Source organism: Microcaecilia unicolor, chromosome 1 (genome assembly GCF_901765095.1).
Source record: "Microcaecilia unicolor chromosome 1, aMicUni1.1, whole genome shotgun sequence".
NCBI lineage: Eukaryota > Metazoa > Chordata > Amphibia > Gymnophiona > Siphonopidae > Microcaecilia > Microcaecilia unicolor.
Genome location: NC_044031.1, coordinates 597,167,008 through 597,190,020, shown reverse-complemented (window position 1 = coordinate 597,190,020; position 23,013 = coordinate 597,167,008). Strand labels below are relative to the sequence as shown.

Genomic DNA, 23,013 nt, shown 5'->3' with positions numbered 1-23,013 from the left:
TCCACAGTTCATGTGACTCCCATGGCCCGCCTCCACATGAGATCTGCTCAATGGACCCTAGCCTCCCAGTGGTATCAGGCCGCTGGGGGTCTAGAGGACGTGATCCACCTGTCCACGAGTTTTCTCAAATCCCTGTATTGGTGGACGATTTGCTCCAATTTGACTCTGGGACATCCCTTCCAAATTCCTCAGCCACAAAAAGTGCTGACCACGGATGCGTCTCTCCTGGGATGGGGAGCTCATGTCGATGGGCTTCACACCCAAGGAAGTTGGTCCCTCCAAGAACGCGATCTACAGATCAATCTTCTGGAGTTGCGAGCGATCTGGAACGCTCTGAAGGCTTTCAGAGATCGGCTGTCCCACCAAATTATCCAAATTCAGACAGACAACCAGGTTGCCATGTACTATGTCAACAAGCAGGGGGGCACCGGATCTCGCCCCCTGTGTCAGGAAGCCGTCAGCATGTGGCTCTGGGCCCGCTGTCTCGGCATGGTGCTCCAAGCCACATATCTGGCAGGCGTAAACAACAGTCTGGCCGACAGACTGAGCCGGATTATGCAACCTCACGAGTGGTCGCTCAACTGCCAGAGTGGTGCGCCAGATCTTCTAAGCGTGGGGCACCCCCTTGGTGGATCTCTTCGCATCTCGAGTGAACCACAAAGTCCCTCAGTTCTGTTCCAGGCTTCAGGCCCCCGGCAGACTAGCATCGGATGCCTTCCTCCTGGATTGGGGGGAGGGCCTGCTGTATGCTTATCCTCCCATCCCTCTGGTGGGGAGGACTTTGTTGAAACTCAAGCAAGACCGAGGCACCATGATTCTGATTGCTCCTTTTTGGCCGCGTCAGATCTGGTTCCCCCTTCTTCTAGAGTTATCCTCCGAAGAACCGTGGAGATTGGAGTGTTTTCCGACCCTCATCACACAGGACGAGGGGGCGCTTCTGCATCCCAACCTCCAGTCTCTGGCTCTCACGGCCTGGATGTTGAGGGCGTAGACTTTGCCTCTTTGGGTCTGTCAGAGGGTGTCTCCCGCATCTTGCTTGCTTCCAGGAAAGACTCCACTAAGAGAAGTTACTTCTTCCATTGGAGGAGGTTTGCCGTCTGGTGTGACAGCAAGGCCCTAGATCCTCGCTCTTGTCCTACACAGACCCTGCTTGAATACCTTCTGCACTTGTCTGAGTCTGGTCTCAAGACCAACTCTGTAAGAGTTCACCTTAGTGCAATCAGTGCATACCATTACCGTGTGGAAGGTAAGCCGATCTCAGGACAGCCTTTAGTTGTTCGCTTCATGAGAGGTTTGCTTTTGTCAAAGCCCCCTGTCAAGCCTCCTACAGTGTCATGGGATCTCAATGTCGTTCTCACCCAGCTGATGAAACCTCCTTTTGAGCCACTGAATTCCTGCCATCTGAAGTACTTGACCTGGAAGGTCATTTTCTTGGTGGCAGTTACTTCAGCTCGTAGAGTCAGTGAGCTTCAGGCCCTGGTAGCCCAGGCCCCTTACACCAAATTTCATCATAACAGAGTAGTCCTCCGCACTCACCCTAAGTTCTTGCCAAAGGTCGTGTCGGAGTTCCATCTGAACCAGTCAATTGTCTTGCCAACATTCTTTCCCCGTCCTCATTCCTGCCCTGCTGAACGTCAGCTGCACACATTGGACTGCAAGAGAGCATTGGCCTTCTACCTGGAGCGGACACAGCCCCACAGACAGTCCGCCCAATTGTTTGTTTCTTTTGATCCCAATAGGAGGGGAGTGGCTGTAGGGAAACGCACCATATCCAATTGGCTAGCAGATTGCATTTCCTTCACTTACGCCCAGGCGGGGCTGGCTCTTGAGGGTCATGTCACGGCTCATAATGTTAGAGCCATGGCTGCGTCGGTAGCCCACTTGAAGTCAGCCTCCATTGAAGAAATTTGCAAAGCTGCGACGTGGTCATCTGTCCACACATTCACATCTCATTACTGCCTGCAGCAGGATACCCGACGCGACAGTCGGTTCGGGCAGTCAGTTCTTCAGAACCTGTTTGGGCTTTAGGATCCAACTCCACCCCCCGAGGGCCCTGTTTGTTCTGTTCCAGGCTGCACTCTCAGTTAGTTGGTAAATTTTTTAGGTCAATCTCAGTTATGTCCTCGCCGTTGCGAGGCCCAATTGACCATGGTTGTTGTTTTGAGTGAGCCTGGGGGCTAGGGATACCCCATCAGTGAGAACAAGCAGCCTGCTTGTCCTCGGAGAAAGCGAATGCTACATACCTGTAGAAGGTATTCTCCGAGGACAGCAGGCTGATTGTTCTCACAAACCCGCCCGCCTCCCCTTTGGAGTTGAGTCTTCCCTTGAAGTGTATTGTCTTGCTACATACTGGACTGGCCGGCTCGAGCCGGTTTCGGGCGGGAAGACGGCCGCGCATGCGCGCGCGAGGACTAGCAAAGGCCTTTGCTAGTAAACTTTCCGATGGAGGGGGCTGCCGAGGACGTCAACCCATCAGTGAGAACAATCAGCCTGCTGTCCTCGGAGAATACCTTCTACAGGTATGTAGCATTCGCTTTGTGAAAGTATACATGCAAGTTTCATGGCACGTGCTTTCACCAAGGGCATGCAGGGGGTGGAGTTTGAGCGGAGCATGGGCAGATTCCACATTTAGGCACATAGATTTTAAACTTCCTTAATTTGTGCATATGTATGAAGTACATGCTAACATTTACCCCAGCCAAAGAACTGGTATACACGATCGCACCTACATGTGTGTGCATTCTTTTGCACCTATGCTAGTGTTTTATAATGTCAATCATCATGTATTTGATTTTCGAAAATAGGCGCATGAAAGCAGTCCTTTATTTACACATTTTTTAATGTAGAATTCCTCCATCATGAGATCTGGCTTCACCTCGACCCAGGTCTGATAGCTACCCCTGCAGATTCAACCCCTGGCTTTCTGTGCTTCACTGTTCAGGGTTGACACCCTTCAGCTTGCTCTCTACCCCCCCCCCCCCTTTAAAATAAAAAAGACCCCTGATTTCTTTCTGTTCTCCAGTTCTCTCTTTCTCCTCACCCTTTAATAAGACCACATTTCCTTTCTTTCCCCTAGGCACCCACTCCCAACTCCCCCTCACTCTCACTCTGCATCCCAGTCCCCTTTGAGGCATATTTTCAAAGCACTTAGCCTTCCAAAGTTCCATAGGTTTCTTTGAAAATGAGCCCCTTTGTGTCTCCCTAAAACTAATCACATTACAAGAGAAGGAAAATGACTATATATCAAGCTACATCTTACTATTCTGTTGGGCCCAATGTCTGATTTGAACTGCATGTCTTTATGTTGGCCTGTATAGTTCAAATCACCAATTAAGCTTAGGGCAGCAGAGAGGTGTGGACATTCTTTCTCCTTCTCTTGCTATATGACTGGTAAGGGGATGGGGGAACCAGTAAAAGGATTGGGAAGAGAGAGCTACTGCTGCTTCAGCAGTCTTGTATTTCAGCAGTGCTAAGGTTTTCTTTGTGATCTACCACCACTTCTTGTTCCAATGCAGAATTTTGTGCAGCAGGTGCTGAATGCTGCACAGGAGAGGAATTCAGCACTATTTCTACAATGCACAGTTGTACAGAATTTCCCAGGAATAAAGCAGCTACAGTACACATTTTGTCAGAGTGTCCTGCCATTGTACTTCTGATGTAACCATCTCAAAAGGGTACAAGGGTAAGCCTTTCTGCTGAAATTACTGGCAAAGTGCTTACATTTGAAAGATGTTTTTGTGTTGTGGACAGTTCTTGATTGGCTTTTGGATGGAAGTGATTTCCATAAGTACATAAGTAGTGCCATACTGGGAAAGACCAAAGGTCCATCTAGCCCAGCATCCTGTCACCGACAGTGGCCAATCCAGGTCAAGGGCACCTGGCACGCTCCCCAAACGTAAAAACATTCCAGACAAGTTATACCTAAAAATGAGGAATTTTTCCAGTCCATTTAATAGCGGTCTATGGACTTGTCCTTTAGGAATCTATCTAACCCCTTTTTAAACTCCGTCAAGCTAACCGCCCGTACCACGTTCTCCGGCAATGAATTCCAGAGTCTAATTACACGTTGGGTGAAGAAAAATTTTCTCCGATTCGTTTTAAATTTACCACACTGTAGCTTCAACTCATGCCCTCTAGTCCTAGTATTTTTGGATAGCGTGAACAGTCGCTTCACATCCACCCGATCCATTCCACTCATTATTTTATACACTTCTATCATATCTCCCCTCAGCCGTCTCTTCTCCAAGCTGAAAAGCCCTAGCCTTCTCAGCCTCTCTTCATAGGAAAGTCGTCCCATCCCCACTATCATTTTCGTCGCCCTTCGCTGTACCTTTTCCAATTCTACTATATCTTTTTTGAGATACGGAGACCAGTACTGAACACAATACTCCAGGTGCGGTCGCACCATGGAGCGATACAACGGCATTATAACATCCGCACACCTGGACTCCATACCCTTCTTAATAACACCCAACATTCTATTCGCTTTCCTAGCCGCAGCAGCACACTGAGCAGAAGGTTTCAGCGTATCATCGACGACGACACCCAGATCCCTTTCTTGATCCGTAACTCCTAATGCGGAACCTTGCAAGACGTAGCTATAATTCGGGTTCCTCTTACCCACATGCATCACTTTGCACTTGTCAACATTGAACTTCATCTGCCACTTGCACGCCCATTCTCCCAGTCTCGCAAGGTCCTCCTGTAATCGTTCACATTCCTCCTGCGACTTGACGACCCTGAATAATTTTGTGTCATCTGCGAATTTAATTACCTCACTAGTTATTCCCATCTCTAGGTCATTTATAAATACATTAAAAAGCAACGGACCCAGCAGAGACCCCTGCGGGACCCCACTAACTACCCTCCTCCACTGAGAATACTGGCCACGCAATCCTACTCTCTGCTTCCTATCTTTCAACCAGTTCTTAATCCATAATAATACCCTACCTCCGATTCCATGACTCTGCAATTTCTTCAGGAGTCTTTCGTGCGGCACTTTGTCAAACGCCTTCTGAAAATCCAGATATACAATATCAACCGGCTCCCCATTGTCCACATGTTTGCTTACCCCCTCAAAAAAATGCATTAGATTGGTGAGGCAAGACTTCCCTTCACTAAATCCGTGCTGACTTTGTCTCATCAGTCCATGTTTTTGTATATGCTCTGCAATTTTATTCTTAATAATAGCCTCCACCATCTTGCCCGGCACCGACGTCAGACTCACCGGTCTATAATTTCCCGGATCTCCTCTGGAACCCTTCTTAAAATCGGAGTAACATTGGCTACCCTCCAGTCTTCCGGTACTACACTCGATTTTAGGGACAGATTGCATATTTCTAACAGTAGCTCCGCAAGTTCATTTTTTAGTTCTATTAATACTCTGGGATGAATACCATCAGGTCCCGGTGATTTACTACTCTTCAGCTTGCTGAACTGACCCATTACATCCTCCAAGGTTACAGAGAATTTGTTTAGTTTCTCCGACTCCCCCGCTTCAAATATTCTTTCCGGCACCGGTGTCCCCCCCAAATCCTCCTCGGTGAAGACCGAAGCAAAGAATTCATTTAATTTCTCCGCTACGGCTTTGTCCTCCTTGATCGCCCCTTTAACACCATTTTCGTCCAGCGGCCCAACCGACTCTTTGGCCGGTTTCCTGCTTTTAATGTATCTAAAAAAGTTTTTACTATGTATTTTTGCTTCCAACGCTAATTTCTTCTCAAAGTCCTTTTTTTGCCCTCCTTATCTCCGCTTTGCATTTGGCTTGGCATTCCTTATGATCTATCCTGTTACTTTCAGTTGGTTCTCTTCTCCACTTTCTGAAGGATTGTTTTTTGGCTCTAATGATTTCCTTTATCTTACTGTTTAGCCACGCCGGCTGACGTTTAGTCTTTTTTCCCTTTTTTCTAATACGTGGAATATATTTGTCCTGAACCTCCAGGATGGTGTTTTTAAACAGCATCCACGCCTGATGCAAGTTTTTTACTCTGCGAGCTGCTCCTTTCAGTCTTTTTTTCACCATTTTTCTCATTTTGTCGTAATCACCCTTTCTATAGTTAAACGCTAGCGTACTTGATTTCCTAGTTTCACTTCCTTCAATGCCAATATCAAAACCGATCATATTATGATCACTGTTATCAAGCGGCCCTCGTATCGTTACCCCCTGCACTAGATCATGAGCACCACTAAGGACTAAGTCTAGTATTTTTCCTTCTCTTGTCGGCTCCTGAACTAGCTGTTCCATGAAGCTGTCCTTGATTTCATCAAGAAATCTTATGTCCCTTGCGTGTACAGATGTTACATTACCCCAGTCTATATGCGGGTAATTGAAATCCCCCATTATTATTGTGTTGCCCAGTTTGTTTGCGTCCCTGATTTCCTTTAACATTTCCGCATCCGTCTGTTCGTCCTGGCCAGGCGGACGGTAGTACACTCCTATCACTATCCTTTTCCCCTTTGCACATGGAATTTCAATCCACAGTGATTCCAAGGAGTGTTTTGCTTCCTGCAGAATTTTCAATCTATTTGATTCAAGGCTCTCGTTAATATACAATGCTACCCCTCCACCAATCCGATTCACCCTATCACTACGATATAATTTGTACCCCGGTATGACAGTGTCCCACTGGTTATCCTCCTTCCACCAGGTCTCAGTTTCTTTTAATCTGAGCCAGATTTAAACTGGTGAGCCAGAAGTCCAAGGCATTAAAAGAATTGCCTCTTAATCTATATATGGGGGTGTTTGAACACCTACACGAGATTTGCTGTTTTGGGTCACACCAAAGGTCCGAGCAAGCTGAGTGTGACCTGAATTGGAAACTTCTGGAAATAGGACAAGTACCTGGTAGATTATATGCTGTTCCCCCCACCCCACCCCCACACACACACTTTCCCCCTGGGATAAACCATGACTTTCTGCAAATCTACCTTAATGGTTTGTGGGCTTTACCTCTAGAATTTTGTCCAAACTTTTTTAAACCTACCTACAATAACTGCTTTACCCTCTAACAACACATTCCTGAGCTTAATTATCCATTGAATAGAAAAATATTTTCTCTGACTTATTTTAAATGTACTCCTTAGTAAGTTATTGAGTCCCCTAGACTTTTTACTTTTTGAAATTGTAAACACATGGTATGGTGTCCTTCGCTGAGCTCAAGTCTGTCAGGTATGCCACCTCTCTCAGCACAAGCCAACCAGACTATATGATCACTTCCAGATCCCTCTTCATGAATATCCTGATTTGAACAGTAATACTATGATCCTTTGGAAGCAGCACAGGGAGTATAGGCAATGTGGGGAAAGTCTTGTACTGTGTTCCTCTTTTTGTACCCTATGATTTATGTTTCCATTCCAAATAAAATAGGAGAGACAGCAGTCTTTGTGGATGTGGCCAGAGATGACTTATAGAGTCATGTTACTTCTGCCAGTCTTGCTATTGTTCTGGGTAATAACACTTGCAATTGAGAAGAGAGGAGTCAACTACAGGGGATGGAGGAACACCAGCCCCTACCAACGTAGCAGGAACAGTCTAATGGAGTAGGTTGAATGAGTCAAAAGATCTTCAGAAACAAAGTGTTTATTTCAGTGTGTACACTGTGAAGACTTGACATGGAAATATATATTTCAGTTCATGCAATTTATTAATGTGCTATCTAAATTAAAGCATGTTGGTGTTTTGTCCTCTGTATACTTTTCATACTCCATAGATTGTCTTTTGGCCTTACAGGAAATATATATATTATGTACTTATATATGTAATTAATCCCTTTTTTGAGGTTCTTTGAACTTTGTTTAATTCATTGGATTTTATTTTAATGTCATTTATGATTGTGTTGTTATTGTATATATAATTTTAGACTCCTGAGGCAGGCTTCCAGCTCCGAAACACAGTTCCATGTCGAGTCTTCAAGGTGTATACATTAAAATAAACACTGTGTTTTTGAAAACGTTTTGACTCGTGTTTTTGGAAGTGCCATCTCCCTTACCCAACTCCACTAGATTGTTCCAGTTGAGAAGGGAGACACCACAAAGGCAGACAGACCAAGAAATCTGTGCTTGAGGAAGATCAACTTGCAAATTCACTGCTTCAGCTCCAAATGTCAGAAGATGTAGATGGGGCAAGTTTTTCCTAACTGTTACATCCTTTCCTATGACAACTATTATCTATTTGGTCTCTTCTGTTATCTGTTGTACATTAATATGGTAAGGAAATTCATCTAGAGTTAACCCAGAATAGCAGAATTCACAGATGAGTATTCCAAATCCTCAAGGACTAGGCTTCTAAAATTGCTTTGAGTAGAAACAAGAGTTAATTCAGCTAGTAGAGTAATGAATGTCATGTTGTCAGGTAATGGAAGCATATCTTAAGTGACTTCTTTTACCAAGGTCACTGCCTGATTACAGATTTTAAATTAGACTAGGTAGTCTAAGATAAGGAAACAGTTTGAATTAATGCCCCTACTGTGATGGAGAGAAGATGTTTGATTAGCACCACTATTGTCATTCATACACCAATTTAATGCCACAGTGATTTAACTGTGAACAAATATCAGTTAATGAGCTGCTTTAAATCTAGGTGTTAGAAAAGAAAAAGTGTTCAGTGCATGTTCACACCATTGGCCCAGTTTGGTGTAGTTGATTAATAATGACACATAACTGCAAGTCCCAAAGAAGAAAGAGAACAGGAAATGATAAAAACTGAAAAAGGGAGAGGACCAAAATATTAATCTTTGTGTAAACTCAAATTATTCCAATTACTTTTTGCGGTAAGATTAAGTATACCATAAACGGATTATTTTGAGTGTGAAGCATTTTTTTCCACTTAAATTATTCATCTCCTTCTTTCGAAAGCCTCACTGGGTTACATTGTGTGTTCCTACTATCAATTTTGTATGTTGCTAACATCATAAGAATGTGTTTACTTAATTTTGTCTGCATTTGATAATAAAGAATTGGCTGTATTTGACAAAAAAGAATTGGTTGGAAGTTCTGTAACCCTACTTTAGTATCAGTTGCAAAAGTCTGTGGTAGTTAGGGCCCAGTATGTTCTATAAAAGGAATATGAGAACTTTTTAAAGATAACAGAATGCATCAAATTATCCCCTTATATTCAAATTAGCATTAAATTACTCTAGAAACATGGCATCAAGTTTTTCTTAGACCTTGCCTATAAATGTTTTCATGTTTTTAAAGCTTTATGTGGTATATGGGAGGCTTTGAAACTCTCACTTTCAAATCTGTTGTAGAGTTTGATAGGGACATTAAAGAGGATCCCCTTAAAAACTTATAGGTTAATATCTAAACACTGTAGTTTGTATTTAAAAATGTATCCGGGTATTCAGTGACAGATGCTACCCTGATATCAACCCTGAATATCTGGGTATTCTGCCAATAGCTGTATCCAGGACCATACACTGATTTTCAGCAGCATTATCCAAATTATGTTGCTGCACATCATTACAGACTATCCCAGCACTATCCAAATAGTGCTGGGGCAGATTGAGAGAATATTCAGATAGCAGCGGTAATCAACGCCCATATCTGGATAAATTAGGACAGCGAAAGATTTTTCCAGATACCAGCACTATCTGAATATTTCCAGCTCATCCCAGACTGTTCCCACAGTATCCAGATAGTGCTGGAGCAGTCTGTAAAGATTTGCCGTGGTGGTATCTGCATATTGCTGGTGAAAATCAGTGGCTGGTCCTGGTCAGTGGCATTTATGCAGATGGCAGGTGCTGCTTCCCAGAAAAGTGCATTTAAATATCAGGCCTTTAGTTTACTTTATTGTTTGAACTGACAGTTCTACAAATTCAGGAGTGAAAAGCAAATTAGGCACAGCAGTATATCTCCAAGGAACACAGCCAAATACTCAAATCAACCTGAGGAAAACAGCCCATGGGTTATCTTAAACTAATAAGCAGTTTACACAATTCAGGATTTGAACTGAATAGAGGTATTTTGTGTTTAAACACCTGCAGATAAGAAATCTCAGCTGGTGTTAAGATTAAATACACTCAATATTTGTTAACACAGTACAAATATTAAGAATAAAAACACTACATTTTGTGCTTCTGTTCTCATGAGGAGCAATTCTATAACAAGGAGTCCACATGTATGTGCCACTTGAATATGTAGATGCACAAAAGTGAGGGATGGGGAGTCAAGTCCAAAATCTTAAACACCAACAACACAGGTGGCCCACAATAATGGCAAGCAAGTGTATGTGAAAAGAAAAGCATGTTATATTTAATGGAAGAAAAAAACCTCAAGGAGCTCCTGACCAACAGGTCTAAAGAGCTTAGCTAGTTTAGCTATGAACAGGAATTTTTTTCAATTTGAAAGGAAGATTTACCAACAAGTATCTGGCATAGCCATGGGAGCAACGATGGCTCCCTCAGTGGCCAACCTGTTTATGAATGACTTTGAAGAAAAGTATGTACATGGAGGATAGTTGTTTGAAAATGTGCACCTTTGGGTGTGGTCATTGATGACATTTTTCTTTTATGGGACGAGAGTTTGGATCTTTTACATCAGGTTTTGCATTTTTTTTGAATAGTTGTCATCCCAGGATTCAGTTTGTAATGCATGTTCATGATCTTGAGAGATCTTTTATGGATGTTTTGGTCAAGAAGACCACTGATGGATTCTCTACTACCATTTTCCATAAGGATACTGATAACACATTTTTAAATTATCAGAGTTGCCATCCGCCCTCGTTTAAAAATAGCCTCCCCTTCTCTCAATTTTTGAGCTATCGGAGGATTTGTTCTACAGACAGAGAATTTCGTCATCAATCCAAATCACTTTTTGACAGACTGGTTGCTAGAGGTTACCCTACCTCAGTGGTACAACAGGCACTCTGTAGGGCGAAGTTTAATAACCGTGATTTGCTGTTAACACCTAGAGGACCTACCAAGGAGGAAGAAAGAACTTTAATATATATGATGAGATACACTAGAAGTTCCCCGCAGGTGGTCCGCTCTGTAGGCAAACAGTGGTCACTATTGCAATCTATTTCTACCTTCAGGGACTGCTCACTGAGATTTGCCTACAGTAGAGGTAGAAATTTTAAAGGAGCTTTTCTGCCCCTTGGTCCTTCCAGCGTTATCTAATGAGGACACCTTTAGTCTGGGAAGGATTTGTCAGCATATGGAGTGTGGTGAATGTACAGTATGTTGTGTCATGATGGAAACCTCAGAGTGCACGAATCCAGTCACAAGCAAGAAATATTACTTGAGACAGTTCACCTCCTGTAAATCTAAAGCGGTGATTTACTGCTTGCAATGTACCTGTAAGAAGATTTGTGTTGGACAGACATCTAGGACATTGCAAGTTCGTCTGGTTGAGCATCAGAATGCCATCCAGACCGGTAAAACCAATTTACCTTGGTGACGCATTGCATCTCGTGTTGCCATTCTTTTGAAGATTTGCAATGTGTGATATTACAGCTTGTGCATCCATTGAAAGAGAGGGGGGCGATATCCAAAGATTGCTACTTCCAAGAGAACATAAGTGGATTTTTTTTTTGAAGTTGAACATGGATGGATATAGGAAGGTTTTTTTAGCCGATGATGAGGAACAGATCTTATTGACCAAAGTACAGGTCATTTTGATCGACTGTAGCTCTTTAGACCTGTTGGTCAGGAGCTCCTTGAGGCTTTTTCCTTCCATTAAATATAACGTGCTTTTCTTTTCACATACACTTGCTTGCCATTATTGTGGGCCACCTGTGTCGTTGATGCACAAAAGTGTACATTTACCCACGAAAGTGACAGCAGGGTGACTAGTAGGCATATTTTCAAAGCACTTAGCCTTCCAAAGTTCCATAGAAACCTATGGAACTTTGGAAGGCTAAGTGCTTTGAAAATGTGCCTCTAAGTGTTATTCCATAACAGCATCCATGAGTGGCAGAAGTGCAAGGGAAGCATACACATGGTTGGGACCCTCTTATGCACTTTACATACTGCATATAGGGGCCCTTTTACTAAAGTGTGTAGAAGCCTGTGCACGTCAAATTGGAACTACCTACTGCCAGGCTACCGCAAGCCCTGGGCAGTAATTCCATTTTTGATGCACATCCAAAGCGCACCGTAGAAATTTTTTACCATGTGGCGCTTACCCAGCGGTAATTGGCAGTGTATGTGTGCTGAAAATTACTGCCTGGTTAACGCGTGAGACCTTACTGCTAAGTCAGTGGGTGGCGGTAAGGTCTCAGGCTGAAAATGGATGCGCGCTGGTTTAAATTTTGCCGCACATCCATTTTCTACCCCCTCAAGACCATTTTTGCAGGTGTGCTGAAAAATGGATCTGCGCGCTTCCAAAACACGCGCCTACAACAGCGCAGGCCATTTTTCGGCACGTCTTAGTAGAAGGACCCTACAGTCAGGTACATTCATTCCTGCAACTATAGTTCTGCCAAGTCAATGGCTTGTGTAATTGCAGGGGTATAAATGTAAGATGCACTGATATCGAATTAAGCTAGTACTCTTTATGGATTCTGGGAGCCGAGATGCCATCATAGAATAGTCTCTCACCGCATAGCACTAGGGCATCTAAATGGAGAACCCAGGTAGAGAATTGCCACCTTAATGTTCTTTCTGTGTACTTGTCAGCTTTTTAAGTCTTTGTTACGTTTTGGGACACAAGTCATGACCCCCTTTACAGTATTGCAGATTAGAGTCCAGCCCTGAAAACAGGCTTAACTATAATTTACACAGAAATTTCATTGAAGCATTCTTCTAATCAGAGTGTAAAACCCTATTGCAGCTTTAAACTTTACACTTATGAAAATCATAGTTCTGTCGTAATCATGCCAAAAATTGGAGTATATAGGTCAAACAGTATGATTCTATAGATGATATCATGATACCGAGATCAAATGGTGTAAGAATTGACTTTAAAATTTGCTCCTTGATTCATAGGATCATTTATGGTGAAGTTCCTGGATACATGTTAAATCTTATAGATCTACCACCCAGAAATAGTTCCAGTCTTTCCCGATCCTATTTAATTTGACATTATCCAGATTGCAATGGCCTCAAATACAAATCTACCTATGCATCAAGCTTCTCCTTCATAGGAACTCAGCTATGGAATGCATTGCCTAAACTCTTAAAATCAACTCATAATCATCTGAACTTGAGGAAATTATTGAAGACCACCCTGTTCAAGAAGGCGTACCATCCAGACGTTACTTAGTTTCTTTCTTTTCTGTTCAGCAAAATTTATGGACCCTAATGCTTTTCCATTATCTTTTATTATCTTTGTTGCCATAGAGGTTTATGATTAATTTTTTTACTATGACGTTGTTTAATGATATACTGAATTGTAGCCTACCTATGTTATTGTGTAAGCCACATTGAGCCTGCAACTAGTGGGAAAATGTGGGGTATAAATGTGTTAAATAAATAAATAGAACTTTGCCTGCTTTCTATTTCCTGTTAGACCATAAATGTATGTGCTGATGCATACTTAAACTGAGCAAATATCATGAAAAGTCACATAACTGCTACAGCTATGGTGTCAGGAGCTTAATGATAAACATTTTAGGTTGCCATAGCGATATGTGGAATCATTACAGAATGTTGCTAGCTACCCATTCAAATTCATTGTCTATTAAACTTTCACAGAAATCTAATTAGTTAGTCTGTGGTCCAGGATGTTGAATCCTAGTCACTTCCCTGCTTACCCTGAGCTCCTGCCCAGAAAAAAGTGATATTTCTCAAGCCTTTTACTAGCTTACCTGTTCTTTAGAAACACATCCAGTAATTCAAGCTGTAAAGTGCTTATTCTTAGAGGAACTTTTCTTTTTAATCCTGTAGAGAAAATATTTAATTTGAAGGCTGTTGTGAGGTAACACTATATTTAAAAAGTACAGAAAATGGCTATATTATTAATTAAATCTATTTGTGACTTTCAGTGTATTACTAGTGTAAGAAGAAGCAAAGCATAGGAAATGGCATGCCATTACCAAGAAAACAGGAAAGTAAGGGCCCTGTTTACTAAGGAACCCTAGCATTTTTAGCGCACATTAATGCTAGCGCGTGCTAAAAATGTTAGCGTGCCTACAGCGCAGCATATTAAATAGGGCCCTAAAATGTACATTGTAGTTAAGATGTTATGGGACAATTTATCAAACTGTCCACATTGCTGCCATTAGCTTATTGTACTCAGTCTTTTCAATAATTTACAAGTACATGCATATAATAGGGCTCATTTTCAAAGCACTTAGGGGGAGATGCACTAAAAAAATCATTAAAGCCCTTCCCTTACCGATTCCCTTAGCGAATCGGTAAGGAACAGGCATGCATCAAGGAAAAAGAATGCAAATGAGCTGCTTGTTGTAGCTCACTTACATTCTCTATTTCTCTATTCCATCGGTAAACAGTCAGCCGGTCGAGCATGCGCAGAGCAGCCAAGCGTTAGATATTAGCTACCAAACTCTAGACTGCTACTACTACTACTGCTATTTAGCATTTCTATAGCAGTACCTAGAAGTACCCAGAGCTGTACCCAAGCACTGAAGAAAGTCCTTGCTAGACAGAGCTTACAGTCTTTCCAAAAACAAATCAGGACAAATATGAAATTATGGAGTTTGATTTATTATGGGTAAAGGGGTTAAGAGGTTGCTTATTTATTTATTTAAAGATTTCTGCTCAATCTGAACATTCTTGTCAGGTTACAATTATAAAGTACATATTCAAAAAAAAAAAGACATATTAGTCCATACAACACAAAAGTATCAATTCAGTTAAAAGCAGCCTCAAAAAGGTGAACTTTTAGCCTGGTTTTGAATAGGGGAGAGCATGATTTACATGCTCAGTAAGTCTAGTCCTGGCATATGATGCAGCAAGATGGAATAAATGGAGTTGGAATTGGCAGTGGAGGAGAAGAGTTCAGATAACAGTGACATACCTGAATAATTCATTATAACTTTCCCACTTTAGCCAATGTCTACTTTCTGGCAGATTCTGATGATATCTGCAAAAATAGCCCTTCTCTAATATTGGCTTTAGAAAATGTTGAATAAAATTAGCCTGAGGTCCAGTCCCAGTAGCACACCACTGGTAACCAATAATCTAAACAGAATGCATGATTTTCCAATATATTGTGGATCTCATTTCATTATTTACATGCAATTGAATCTTCTATCCTTCATATACCTGCAAACTTCAAGGTGGGTAACAATAAGATAACTAGAGCTTACTCTAGGAATTAACATTGCATATCTAATGTTAATTCCTAGAGCTCTAATAAAACATGTATTTAATCTAAGTGAGGAAGGCAGAGAATTCCAGCCCAAAGCAGCCTAATACAAGACAGACAACTTGAGCAATTTACAAGAAGTGGAAAGGTATTTTCGATTAAAGTCCAATTTAGGACATTTTAAAACATCCAAAAATCAAGTGGCAAATATAGCGATTTTCGAACCAGAAAACATCTTTTTATTTCGAATATCATTGTTTTCTAGATGGTTTTGTCTCAGTGCAACTATCTTTTGGTACCATTTTTGGAAAAAAATGTTTTGGAAAAAATAAGCCATTAGGATGTCTGGGGGCCGGGATTTTTAGTAGACTGGCCACACAGACATCCCAGCAGATCAGTGGGGCAGCCTAGGGGACGCACTGCAGTGGACTTTACACAAAAGATCCCAGGTACACCACTCATCATTACCCCCTTATATGGTATGGTGAGCCCACAAAAAACCTACTGTTTGGGATTGAAGTCCCTATTTCTACTATGGGACCTACTCAGGGGCTGCTGGGAATTGTAGTCTTTTCCTTTTCTCCAACCCCCCCAGGGGAAAAGACTCCTTCCTTTCTCTACCCTCCTCGTTCCTCCATGTTCCTTTATTCTCCCTCTCACCCTCATATTCCTCACAATATTAGCATTTAGCCAGCATTAGGCTATTTAACTAACTTGAATCCTGACATTTCACCCACTGTCTGAAATTAGTGTTGGTTTCAATTAGTTTTCACTGTGTCATCTCTCCATTTCATTGTCACTGCTACTGTTGTCTTCATCTGAAAACATCCGATAATTTTCAGCTTTATTCATCACTGCTATCAGCAGAATCACTGATATCAGAATTGCTACTTGAGCTTTCTTTAGTAACTGGACAAGTTAGTCAAAATTCCATAAGCCATTATTAAGATAGATTTACGAAAATCCACTGCTTATTCCTAGGTATACAGCATAAAATCTGTTTTACTGTTTTGGGATCTTGCCAGATACTTGTGATCTGGATTGGCCACTGTTGGAAACAGTGATGCTGAGCTTGATGGACCATCAGTCTGTCCCAGTGTGGCGATGCTTATTATGTTATGTTCACTGCTTCAGCAACTGAAAAACATGTTCTTTTTCTTCTTGCCATTATGAAGGACAACTCTGTTTACAACTTATTACTACCTCTGGTAAATTATGGGTTGTGGGTGCATTTGTCTGTCTGATTGATCTGATAATGAAATGACCCACTGCAGTAGACACAACAAGTCTGCCGCTTGCATACTGTTCAGATGGGACATACAGTCAGAATGGGAAAATCTAAATGTCCCACTGTGTGGAAGTCAAGTTGAAAATGCAATTTCAGTTTACTTATGCAAGAGCTATACCCCAATATCTGTTGCAATAGACCTAATAGCATACACTACAATAAACCTTATTATTTATATTACTTATTTTTCAGCACAAGCTGATTTAGAGTTGGATTTGGCTCATTACATGCATATAAAGATAAAGTACATCTGATTTTTCCATGTAGTCCTAGATGTAATACAGTTACGTGGTCATATTGCATGATATAAATTCTCAAATGCGTTCTTAACTGTTGTCAGACTAGAACCTCGCTCTTTTGAAAACAAGTACTTTTTCTTGATTGTTCAGTCCTGAAGGCCTGTTTGTGATTTTTTTTTTGTGTTGTCTTTGCTTATGTACTTCCTGACCGTCTCTTTTGCTACCTTACAAAGTTAAATGAAACATCTCTCTGTGATTTGAATGCATAATTACTATTTATTTGGCACTTTTACATATTTAAAGTAAGCAAGCAGTGACCGTGGCAGGTGCAAAACTTTGGACACCCTTTCAGTCATAATCAAGTCTGGAAACTATGAAGGCAACACCAAAACCTTCATCTTTCTTGTAAGTACTTCTTGGTTGATTTTGAGATATGTTTTGGATCATGGTCCTCCTGAACTATCCAACCTCTTGTCATCATCAATTTCTAAATAGACTCTAGGATCTTAGCTTCTAGGGTATGTTAACATTTAGTTAAATTTATTTTTCTTTCATCCAACACAATATTTCCTTTGTTACTGGCTGCCACACAATCCCAAAGCCACTCTTGCGCTTAACAGTTGGCAAAGAGATATTTTACTCAAATGCTTCACTGTTTGTTTTTTCTTTAAATGTGTGTATTGCATGCTCATAGCCAAACAGTACAATTTGCATTTCATTAGCCAAAGCACTTAACCTTGATGAGCCTGAAAATGTTTTTCTTTTCCATACTTCACACCAGTAATCTTAAATGCAAGACCCAGGAGCCAATAATAGCTGCCACAAACCCCATTGTTGCCCCAACATACACATACACTTTTTTTTGAGCTATTGGGAAGAGCAAAGTGCGACCACTGTATAGCAGCAGAGTAAAGATATAGAAGTAGGGCATGTGCTTCTGCAGTCCTCTTCTTCACAGAGCTGGCTCAAGCATCAAAATAATGTAGTGGCGGGCAATGGATTTCATGTGGCTTTTGCCCTTCTTCCAAGATTCTTTCAGAGTAGGAAGAAGTGCTAAAATGATGGCTTTGGGTGGCTGTGGGCTACCCATCTTCAGCAGTGCCCTCTGTCCTTTGCTGCTGCTGCCATTTTTGCATGTGTACTAGTTCTTCTAACAGGATGCAGGGAAGGGGGGAGACATTTGACCCTGTAGGACCAGCTGCTGCAGCTGAGACCAGGAAGGGAGCAGGTCCAGAGGACCTGTGAGAAACATCAGGAGCTACCACTGCTAGCAGGAAGTGGAAAAATTATTTAATTAGCCTGCTAGGAGGACTAAATACCAGGAGTCTAAGGGAGAGAGCAAATAAATAGTAATTATGCATTAAAATTCACAGAAAGATTTCATCTTTAACTTTGTATCATGTAAAGGTTGTGTTCACTTAGAGATTCAGTGAAACATAGAGTTTGACCTGGGGTGTCTGTATTTGTGCACAACTGTATCAAGATTAGTATAACTTCTGGCTGCTTATTTTCCAATCCTAGCCCTAGTCCTTTTCCTCTACGTTTCCTCCTTTGTTAATTTCTGATTATTTTGTGTTTGTATGTATTTTCATTGATTGGAACTTTTTTTTTATGGAGTAGATGGGCTTGGATTAGTTATCATCTTTTTTGGTGGTTGTTGTAAACCACCTTGGTATGTATAATGAAAGGTGGTATGTCAAATCAGTGAACTAAAAGCCCAATTTTTCATGGGCTCTCCAGGTAGGGCATCCAAGCCTGAGCATTTACAATTAGCACAATATTCTACAAAAGAGCATGAGGAAATTGGGTATACAAGGGAAATTTCTGTAATAGGTCACCTACAAGACGTGTTCCTTTATAAAATAGGCATCTACTTTCTTTTATAGAATACTAACATAACAAGGTATTGTTGCACCTAGTTTTTAGATGTGAGCACTTCTGCCAGCCATTGAGGTGTAGTAGTTACTCATGTAACAAAGTATTCTGTAAATCAAGTGCAAAAGTGGAAGCCCTGCTAAGAAACGTCTAAGTTGGAATTTGGACGTCTTTGTAGAACATCCAAATTTGGAGGAGGGGAAAAGGTCATTTTCGAAAAAAGATGGACGTCCATCTTTCGCTTCAAAAATACCAAGGACGTCCTTGGATTTGGACGTCCTTAGATTTGGACATCTTTGATTTTCAAAACCAAAGACGTCCAAGTCTAAAAAATCCAAATGCAAGCCATTTGGATGTGGGAGGAGCCAGCATTTCTAGTACACTGGGTCCCCCTGATATGCCAGGACAGCAGTCGGGCACCCTAGGGGGCACTGCAGTGGACTTCATAAAATGCTCCCTTACCTTGTGTGCTGAGCCCCCCAAAACGCACTACCCCCAACTGTACACCACTACCATAGCCCTTACTGGTGAAGGGAGGCACCTATATGTGGGTACAGAAGGTTTCTGGTGGATTTTGGAGGGCTCGCTGTTTTCTCCACACGTAACAGGTAGGGGGGTATGGGCCTGGTTCCACCTGTCTGAAGTGCACTGCACCCACTAAAACTGCTCCAAGGACCTGCATGCGCTGTCATGGACCTGAGTATGACATCTGAGGCTGGCATGGAGGTTGGCACGTAATATTTTTAATTATGTTTTTTGAGGGCGGGAGGAGGTCAGTGACCACTGGGGGAGTAACTGGAGGTCATCCCCGATTTCCTCCAGTGGTCATCTGGTCATTTCGGGCACCTCTTTGTGCCTTATTCGTAATAAAAATAGGTCCGGGTGAAAACGTCCAAGTTCTAGTCTTGGACAAGACGTCCAAGTCTTAGGAACGCCCAAGTCCCACCTTCACCACGCCTCCGATACGCCCCCTTCAGATTTGGACGTCCTTGCGACAGACTTCCGCTAGAGACGTCCAAAATCAGGTTTTGATTATACCGATTTGGACGTCTCTGAGAGATGGACGTTCAAGTGCCGATTTATGTCGAAAGATGGACGGCCCATCTCTTTCGAAAATGAGCCTGTATGTAAGTTATGTGCTTTGCAGAGTAGTGCTTAGAGTACATGCTGGCATATAAAAACAGAGAAAAATGAAGGCAGATAAAGCTCATATAGTCTACCCATCCATGCCATCTACTACCCTTCCTCTATCTTAGAGGTCCTATGTACTTGTCCCAGGTTTTCTTGAATTCAGATACAGTCTTTGTCTCCATTACCTCCACCAGGACGTTGTTCCACAAATTTACCACCCTTTCTGTGAAGAAATATTTTCTTACTCCTAAGTTAGTCCCCTTTCAGCTTCATCCTATGCCCCCTCGTTCCAGAGCTACCTTTCAACTGAAAGAGATTTGCCACAGAGGTATTTATCTTCTCCTCTTCCACCTTTCTTCCAAAGTATAGATATTGAAATCTGTGTCTGTCCCCATACGCTTTATAATGAAGACCACTGATCATTTTAAAGCTGCCCTCTCGACTGACTCTTCTGGTTATATATTTTTGAGGGGGCAGTCTCCAGAATTGTACACAGAACTCAATATGACAGAGTCTTTCAGCCCCATCCTCTGGGATCTCCTGAAAACCCTGACTGGCTGGGTATGCCCTGAGGACTAGGTTGAAAGCCCCTGCTATATGAGGTCTCACCAGAGACTTAGGCACTATCACCTCTTTTTTCCCACTGGCCATTCCATTCCCTATGCATCCAAGCATCCTTCTGGTTTTTGGTCTATATGCAAGTATTCTAAACAGTTATGCACATAACACATGTATAAATGGCACCTATTTTATAGAATTGCTCCACAGTGGGAGCACCTGTTTTACAAGGAAACACATTAAAAAAGAGCAGCATCATTTGGGACTGTGTGTTTATAAGATTTGGGGCTTCCTGTGTAAAGAGAAGATTTTGCAACCTACTTGTGTGACTGCTCGATTTACAAAATAAGGGGCTCTTTTATTGAAGCACATTAAGCTGTTAATGTGCAAATTAGGGCATGTTCACCACTCCTGCAGAAGCGTGCTATCAGCTACTACAGTGGCATGATAGTTTGCGCACGCTGTTTCGTGCATTAACTGCATATTGTGTTAGGGGACAGGAACTAGATGAATCATTGGTGAACAGTAGGCATGGACTGCATAAAACAGTGAGTGCATGGTATTTAACACGTGCTAAATTTCATCTGTGCAGTTAGTATAGCTTCACTTAGCGCCTCAGTAGGATGTGCTAATTACCACCAGGTTCTATGCATGTTAATTTGGGTCCATGCATTAATTCCAGAGGACATGTTGGGCATGCCTCCAACAATTACAGGCAGATGATCAAAGCCCCGCACTGTTCCAAACAGCGCTCTAAAAATAGCACTGGAACAGCACGGGGCTTTACCGCACGGATGATTAAAGATAATGCATGCAAGTTTAAGCAGCGCAATTATCTCTGATCATCAGGTAGAAGTGCGGGCGAATTGTGCCAAGCATGCGCTCAGCACAATCCTCCCGCACTTGTTTGACAGGTCTGGGCTGTCAAAAGCCCAAACCTGTCAAACACCCTGCCCCGTCGGTCAAACACCCTACCCCGAGGCCCGAGCAACGGGGGCTGGAGGTCCGGTGGACCTCCGGTCACCCCCCCCCCCCCCCGTCGATCCCTCCCAAACCCCCAGAAAATGTCCATTGGCCACCAGCCAAACCCTCTACCACCCTCCCACCCAGCGACGGGGGGGGGGGTGCTGGAGATCCGGCGGCCCACCCCAACCCCCCCCCCCTCCAGGGTTGGCTACCGAATTCCCTGGTGGTCCAGCAGTAGTCGTAAAAGAGACCCCCCCTCCCGGCCCCCCTACCTTAGTTAGAGGTGGAAGGTAGCCTGCCTCCCTCCTTTTCCATGGGTGACGCCACCGCAAAATGGGGGCGCCCAACTCCTCCTAGTGCATCCCAGTGCCATTTTGCGGCGGCATCACCCATGGAAGAGGAGGGAGGCAGGCTACCTCCCTCCTCCAACCAAGGTAGGGGGGCCGGGAGAGGGAGTCTCTTTTACTACTACTGCTGGACCACCAGGGAATTCGGTAGCCAACGCTGGAAGGGGGGGAATCGGGGTGGGCCGGAGGTCCGCCAGACCTCCAGCCACCCCCCCCCCCCCCGGTCGCTCGCTGGGTGGGGAGGGTGGGGGAGGATTTGGCCGGTGGCCAATGGACATTTTCTTGGGGCGTGGGGGGCTGGAGACCCACTGGATCCCCAGCCCTCCCTGAACCTGGGGGGGTGGGATCGTCGGGGGGACCTGAGGTCCACCGGACCTCCGGCCCCCTGTTGGCATTTGCCTTGGGGGGAAACAGGGGCCTGCCAGCATGCAACTGCATGCTAGACAGGGCTCACCATTCCTCCCCAATGATAGGCAAACCCTAACGCCAGCTTAGAGCTGGCGTAGGGTTTGCCGCGGCCAGCAACCCAAATTTTGGCACTGGCCACTGATCATTGGGGAGGAATACCTAATGCCATGTTTAGCATGCATTTGCATGCTACTTGCTCTACGAGCCCTCGAGTGTGTTGTTTCACTCGCTCGAGGGCTCTGACCATGCGAGGCTAGCAAATGCCGGCGCTAGTATGGCGCTAACAGCCTCTAGCGCCGGCATTTGCTTTTGATCATGAGGGTATTAGTGCACAGCCTTTGTATTTAACAGGCATTATTAGCATCGATCATCAGGGTACTTCTGCAGGAGTCTGTGTATGCACCCAAGGCATAATCCTTCTGCAGAAGTTATTTGACAGGACTGTGCTGTAAAAAAAAAAAAAAAGCCCAGACCTGTCAAACATACCGATGTGGGCTGGAGGTCTCCATACCCTCCCACCGACAGAGGCCCTGGTGGTCTAGTGCCACCTCCACCCCACCCCCCGGCACAATGGCACAGGGGCTCAAGCTCCAGTGAACCTCTAGCCCCCCAAAAGAAGAGAGACCTTCTCATCATGTCGCGCTGGTAAATGCGGGGTCTAGTCCAGCGCTAGTAGCCTTTAGCTCCCGCATTTACCTTTGATCATTGGCATATTAATGCACTTTAGTCAAAGAGCCCCAGGGAGTTAACGGGGAACCAGTTTATAGAAACTGAACTACAAAATTATAGCTTTGTTTTTGAGGTGGTTTAAAACACCAGAGGGGTAAGCATAATTACCCACTCAATCATACCTCCAAAGCCTAAGTCCAAAGGAGCAGTTATCTGACACGGTTGCTTTGGAGCAAGTATAAATAGCAATGTCTAGATATTTTAAAATATACGTTTATTGCCATTATGAAATAAGAAATACAGGCATCCTTTCCAGGCCTAC

General features: G+C 43.2%; 1 long non-coding RNA gene across 2 annotated transcripts in view; it reads left to right on the top strand.

Moving 5' to 3' along the window:
• Nucleotides 1–23,013, top strand: part of LOC115460450 — a 53,818-nt gene that overhangs the window by 15,247 nt on the left and 15,558 nt on the right. The window contains exon 3 of one of the 2 annotated variants that reach the window (XR_003940499.1): nucleotides 3,516–3,682. The exons of the other annotated variant lie outside the window; for it this stretch is intronic. This is a non-coding gene — a long non-coding RNA (uncharacterized LOC115460450). The remainder of the gene's footprint in view (nucleotides 1–3,515; nucleotides 3,683–23,013) is intronic. 2 annotated transcript variants of the gene reach the window in all.